Source organism: Panthera uncia, chromosome F2, assembly GCF_023721935.1.
Source record: "Panthera uncia isolate 11264 chromosome F2, Puncia_PCG_1.0, whole genome shotgun sequence".
Lineage (NCBI taxonomy): Eukaryota > Metazoa > Chordata > Mammalia > Carnivora > Felidae > Panthera > Panthera uncia.
Genome location: NC_064812.1, coordinates 26926354 through 26934295, shown reverse-complemented (window position 1 = coordinate 26934295; position 7942 = coordinate 26926354).

Genomic DNA, 7942 nt, shown 5'->3' with positions numbered 1-7942 from the left:
GTAGGATGCAAGCTGCTGCAGCCACTGGTGGGAATGCAAACAGTTTGGAGATTCCTCAAAAGATTAAAAATAGAACTACCCTATGACCCAGCAATTGCACTACTAGGTATCTATAAGGGATACAGGTATGCTGTTTCAAAGGGACACATGAACCCCAATGTGTATAGCAGCACTAACAACAATAACCAAAGTATGGAAAGAGCCCAAATGTCCATTGATGAATGAATAAATAAAGAAGATGTGTATACACACACACACACACACACACACACACACACCAAGGAGTATTACTTGGTAATCAAAAAGAATGAAATCTTGCCATTTGCAACTATGTGGAACTAGAGGGTATTATGCTAAGCGAAATTAGAGAAAGACAAATATCATATGACTTCACTAATATGAGGACTTTAAGACACAGAACAGATGAACATAAGGGAAGGGAAGCAAAAATAATACAAAAACATGGAGGGGAACGAAACATAAGAGACTCTTAAATATAGAGAACAAACAGAGGCTTACTGGAGAGGTTGTGGGAGGGGGGATGGGCTAAATGGGTAAGGGGCATTAAGAAATCTACTCCTGAAATCATTGTTGCACTATATGCTAACTATTTGGATGTAAATTTAAAAAATAATAAAATAAAATAAAAAGAAAGCACAAAAAGATAATTCATATTTCTACTAGTTATACATAAATTGGAAACAAGATGTCCATAACTATTTTGCTATTTTTTCTTTTAACAATAATATTTTTAATATTTTACTAGCCATAAAAATTATTTTATATTTACTATATTATATGCATATACATAATATTCTACTCTATGAATATAATATAATTTAAATAGTCTCTTAACATCATTAATGTTTTCAAAGTTTATTTTATTATAAAAATGATGCCATTGTATATAAAAATTTATAAGCATCTTATTTCTATTCTGATATTTATTTAAATTAGTTATGAGAGTTTGATTTTAACATCTGTGGTACCCAATTGTTTTTCTTCATATATAAATTTCATATCAAGATATCAGTCTTTTTTGTATTTCACTTATTGACTGCTAACTTCTGTTAATGATTATTGCATTTATTTTTGACCAGGCTCATACTTCACTTTAAATTTTGTTTATGATGAATTTTTATTGAAGTATAATCGACAATGCAACATTATATTAGCTTCAGATGAACAACATAATGATGCAAATTTGTAGACATTTATGAAATGATCACCACAATAAGTCTAGTTACCATCTGTCACCATACAAAGTTACAAATCGTTTTTTACTTTTTGTGTGTGTGTGATAGAAATTTTTAAGATTTACTTTCTCAGCATCCTTCAAACTTGCAATACAGTGTTATTGACTAAGCCAGTCTGAGTATGAGCCTTTAGGAGCTGGTCTCAATTCCTACAGCCTCTTGGTTCTCTTGGATATCCCCCCACTGGTTTTCAAAGCCGAACATTGTGGGCGCTCATCTGTCTGGTACAGGTCTAAAGGGTTGATGTGCCCGATGTGTAGCACAATCCTCTTGTTGCTCAGGGAGAAACTCCATATTTGTGAGGTCTTTCCCAATTGGAGGGGGGGGGTCGCTGCACTTGTATGGGGTTTTTGGTGAGACCTTGTGTCTACATCTTTTACCTGTCTCAGTGTGGTCCTTTCATCCTTTGTTGTGGTAGAGCTGTTGAGCTAGTTTTCAGATCTTTTTCAGAAGGAATTATTTCAAAAGGAGCTGTGTCTCTGGAAGAAGGCGAGTTTAGGATCTTCCTTTACCACTATCTTGAACTTGGAATTTCATGGTAATGTTGATCTCTAGCAGCTTTTTAAAATATATATATCAAATTGAGGACCTGAAGCATACTTTGAATTAGAAAGGCAGGAATATGGCTCGAAGGAATGGCTTGAAATCGTTTCTACGGTGATTATGCTATTTCTCCAGTCACCTATGTGATCAGGTTCCTAACTTTGTGTTTCCAAACTAGACTATTTCTGAGATCCAGATCCACCCTAACATGTATTCACCCTGATGACACTCACAAAAGAGAAATTAAATATGTTCAAACTAAGACCATCTTCTTTCTTCAGAATTGCTTATCTTTCTGTGTTTTCTAGAACAGTGAAAGGCACTACCAAAATTCTTGCATATGGTATTATATTTGTTGTTCCCAAGGTACAATTGATTCTTAAATCATTTTAATTTAGATTAAAAATATATTTTGTATTCATTTCTTCTACTATATATGCACTGCTTAGGTCTTACTTTAGGACATCTTGCTTTCTCAGCTAGATGATGACCTTTTTATACTCTCCTGGCATCTATGTCCAGTCCTTTCCTTCTTTTAATGCATTGTTGCTAGAGTGATATTTTTAGATCTTCAAGTTAGTCTCTGGAAAATATGGACTGAAATCTAAAGGTCTTCTTGTGGCTGTCTGCATATTCCTTATCACCTAAAGAATAAACTTTATATGTCTCTGCTTGGTTTTTTGGAACCTTGATGATTTAGACTTTTCTGTATACTTCAACAATAACAGACTGCTGATGATCTTCAGAACAGTGTTCTTTTTTGCCGTGTTGCCTTTATGTTATTAAATTTACCAGAAAAAGTCTCCAGTTGATTGCCTACTTAGGAAACTATTTGTTGTTTAAGTCTCAGCAAAATGTTAACTCCTCTAGGCAAACTCAGTTCTTCTTTCCCTTATGCTTCCACTGCAGTTTTTAGAAACACCCATTAAACAATTATTTTATTGTATTTAGATGTTTTTATTATTTTTTGGTAATGCAGACTTCATGAGAACAAGAATAAAGAACTTGCATCTTTAAATCTGTAACTCCTAAAACGGTGCCTGGTCATAAAAAGTACTTCACATATACATTTGAAATGAATAGCCTGTGGAGACTTAAATCAAATGACAATTTCTCCAAGTAATAAGTATCAGTGAATAACCCTAGAGTTTCATGTTTCTAAACTAAGTGTCTTCATATTTTACACACAGATTCACTGACTCCAAAAGTCAAGTCATTCTGTTTAGCTATAAACCATGGCAACTATAATTTTCCTCAAGATCTAAGCATAGTGGCATTTAATGACTGACACATTACCAGTTTATTTGTTCCATCATACACTATTAATAGACAAAGTCTTTGAAGCAAAAATATGTGCCCACACAGATACTTGTACATAAACGTTTATAGCAGCATTATTCATAATAGCCCAAAGTTGCAACCAACCCAAATGTCTGTCAATGGATGGGTAAATAAACAAACTATGGTATAGATATGCAATGGAATATTACTCAGCCGTAAAAATTAAAAACTGCTACATACTGCAACTGGAATTAATCTCAAAAACATTAAGCTAAGTGAAAGAAAGCAGTTGCAAAGGTTACACTTTAATGATTCCTTTTGTATGACATACCTAGATTAGGCAATTACTTAGATTTGTGGTTTTTAGAGACTGGGGGGAAGTCAACCATATGGGTTGTTCTGAGATGATGAAAAAGTTTTAAAACTAGAGACAGGTGGTGGTAGCACAATGGTGTAAATGCACCAAAATCCACTTGAAAATACAGTTTAAAATGGTCAATTATAAATTAAGTGTATTTCACATTAAAAAAAAAAAAAGACTGCCTGGGCTCTTCTAGTACATACTTATGTACTAGTAGTCCTTTCCATGTGACCTCAGTCACTTAACTTCCAGCATTTACTGTTATAAAGAATAAGACTTATGAAGCCATTTTAATACTTAAATAAAAGCATGTGTGTATGCCTGCAATTATGCATGGAAAATCAATTATCACCCAAAGGTATTTAAATAATTAATAATAATAATAATAATAATAATAATGGAAGATTGTTTTTAATTAAAATAAAAAATGCTGAAGGTCCAAGATGGTAATGGCAACTGAAGGTAAGGGTCATATTCTGAGAATATAATGGGGTGTGGGGTTCTGTTTGACTTTACTTACAATAATTAACTCCCTCCCACAATCAGCCTGCATTTGTTTACTACTCTAAATACTCATATGGTTGTTTTCTTTATCTTATCTTGAGCACTTTGTTATTAGGGGATGGAATGGACTGTTGTGGACTTACACAGATATACTAAAAGTAGAAACCTTGATCAATGAATTTATTGATTGAGTCCATGAGCCTGTCTGAAAATTTTATTAGATGTGTAATGAAATAAGCAAAAACTTATGAAAACCAAAAAATGGTTTAATTAAAGAAGTTTAATTTTTTTATGACATAAAAGCCTTTAGGTGATAACAGTTATGCTGGTTACAAACCCTAATTGTCTTGATTGCAGCTTGCATATTCGACTCTCTTGAAAATCTGATACCCAGAAATATACATCTGTTATATCAATGAAAATGTCAAGCACATGTTGTAATGAATTATACTGATAAAATTTTGGATAGTAATCCCTTTATGGCAAATTCTATGTTATTTCAGTAACCATTCTAATAAACATATTTATTGACCAATATACAGAAGTCCAAGCTCTTTTCAATATTGTGCAGACAACTGAATTATATTTGAAGGAAATATATTTTGGTCTGTCTGTTGCTTTATCTGTATATAGAGTAGATTCCAGACACATAATTCAAGTGTCCTTGAGCATATTGAGATTCCTTAGAATGTATTCCCTTAAGAATGAAAAATTAAGGGAATCTCTGTGCTTCTTACAAGAATGATAGTCCATAAAAGTGCTATACTCATGTCTGTTTGAATTTATACTCATTAGATTAAGTATATATTGAAGTAGAACATGTTACCCTAGTCTCTACACGTGTGGCTATCCAAAAATTAAAAAGTGAAATAATTTCCAAGTGAATATATGTACCCGTGAATCATGACGGCATTCTTCCCCCTCCCCCATACCCACAACTGTAAGTAATATATTTTGAACATCCATGTAATTGCTTCTTTTATTCAACATTTGCTTTCAGAGCCATCTCTATGTATCAGACTTTATGCTAGATGCTACAGATAAAAAGATCTATGCTCTTTTCACAGAGATGTGTAACATGTATGTGTACATTAAGGTTATTTCTAGATGTTATTATTCTTACAATTGTCATTGATATAATTGGAATTTTTATTATATATTTTAAAAAATAACCATTTACCCCTTTTTAAATTTTTTTTCTGATCATCTATTCTCTTCCTTTCTCCCTATTTCCATTTCTCTATAATTAGCTTCACTGTCAGTGAAGATCTTTCCATATGGTGACTTCTGACAATCCCAAACCTAAAAGTTGTGTAACAATATTCAAAAAGAAAGAAATTCCCTATCAGCCCCAAAGTTCACCTATCAGATTTCAAGGGTGGACTCTGAATGTCCATGAATGATGCAATTACTATGATTGAAGACATATGCTATTATAATTGATGCAATGTGAGTCACTTTTTACTCCTGTGGTATATTTGAGGATAAAGGACACTATGACATCCACAACTCAAGGAATGGGGAATTACTGAATTTCCTCATGAAAAAATCTTCAAAAAAATCAAGCAAACACCCAATAAAAAAATAGCAATTTGTGTTGAGAATGGAAGATTGAGATGCATTGTTTGCTGAGACTTTAGTTCCCCTAGGTTTCTTAGAGTATTTGTTGATCATCAAAGCATTTCCTCCATATTCATCATTCAGTGCCCCAGTGGTAAAGGAGGATATGTAGAAGTTTTAGAAATTACTTTTTATTTCATTCATGTTGGCAAAAATAGAGAATAATTTCTCTTTTCTCTCAGCTTTTTTCTACTTCCAACGTTGATCAAAATTTAGGGCATGGATTGGTTCATGACTGGGACATGGCTTATGCCCAAAAGTTCACATGATAGAAAGATTGCTCTTTATGAAGCTGTGACTACTTTCTGGGTTGTCACTCTTTTATTTCTTTTATAAACTTTATTAAGAAATAATTTACATAAATACATTACCTATTTAAAGTGTACAAATGGCTTTGGACAGTTAATCTGTGAAACCAACAGCACATTTAAGATAAGATATATTCTCCAGCTCCCCAAATTTCTTACATTCTCATCCATTCATCCTTTTGCCCTCAGATCTGCTTCATTTCGATGTGTCAGTCAGAAGTCTCCAGAAAAATAGAAATTTAAATAGACATAGAATAGAAGATATAGATGGGGCACCTGGACAGCTCAGTCAGGTAAGTGTCCAACTTTGGCTTGGGTCGTGATCTCATGGTTCGAGGGTTTGAACCCTGCATGGGTTTCTGTGCTGACAGCTCAGAACCTGGAGCCTGCTTCGGATTCTGTGTCTCCCTCTCTGCTCCTCCCCCACTCATGCTGTCTCTCTCTATCTCTCTCAAAAATAAATAAACATTAAATTTAAAAAATAATAGAAGACATAAATATAAATTTGTATATATCTGCTATTTGTGTTATTATAATATTTATATAGGGCTATTATATATTACATACTATATATAATATATATTAGAGCACAATATATAAATATTATATTTTATATATCCTTAATATTTCATATGAAATATATAAAAATATTAATCTGGTGGCTCATATTTTTCCATGATGTTTGGCCGATTTTATGTAGGAAGATAAATTTCTAATTTGCACATTTGTCTAATACAACTTTCTAGAATTTTGCATTAGTATTTGAAGTTAAATTTCCACCTTATATTGCATTTGTATGTAACTTTTCCTTGCTTTATGAAAATATACCTTTCTGAATCTTGTTTGTGGTAATGATGGGTAGGGATTTTAGATAAATCTGAATTTCTTATCAGTGAGGAAAAAATACTATATTTATATACACGCTTCAGAGAATAAAGTACATGCTATGTTGATAACTACATTTTATTATGTAATTTAAAGACAATTTTGATTGTGCACAAATGCACAGTAAATTAGAAAATAATTATTTCATATTTCAATGAGAACAAAGGAGAATCTGGGTGAGAAAGAGTGCATATTTTGAAAATTGATAGACTAAAATTATTCAAAGAAATATTTCAACTAAGTAGTATAGAAAGTACATTTTGCAAGAATGTCTTGCATCATTTTATCAGCACTAGATACAACCAGGAACAGCAAATTATCAACAGAAATGTTATTCCCTGACATCTAAATGATAGTAATCGATAAGATATCAGAAGAATCAATCATGACAGTTGTCTCATCATGGCTGAACTGTAATGTAATCAGAAAGTCACCCAAAGGAAATGTTGAAACCATATGGAAATCAATGCATATAATGCCAGACTTGTGCAAATTCTTGGATTTTTATATAGAGGAGATTATGTGATACTTCTAGAGTTCATTTGATAGAAAATGAAGCCAGGAGAGTTGATATACAAGATCCTGCTTATCTGATTCCATAATAGATATGAACTGCGTGCATAGAGATGGAATAAGAGAATGAGTAGATCTGTTGAAAAACATAGGTTACTAATTTATTTCTTAGAAAGTAAATTATATGCCTATGTATAATATTTTCCCTACCTCTAGATTTATTTCTTCTTCCAGAGATTTCACATTTATTAGGATCATATAACATTTTACTTTATTCTATTTGTTTTTAAAATGGATTCCACTTTCTAGTGTCTGCAATACACCAAGATGTTTTTTGCTCTTGGGAAGGTGTGCTAACTGAAACAATGTATAAAGTATCCTTTCACGCAAGAAAACAAAAATCAATTAGTTACTAAGCACTTTCATAATATCTGTAAAACTCTACTTCAGATTTTTAGCTATCTGATGACCTTTATAAAATACAGTATTCATTTTATGATTTTCACTGTGTGACTTATATCCTGCCACATGTATTTAATAGATGATCACAGTTATCTCTTCAAATTATCTCTGTGTGCCTTAAGATACATAATGACTGAACCCATTAACAATTGTATCACTGTAATTCACTTGTACTGCCCCCTCAAGTATCTTTCAGTAGTGGACTTTGG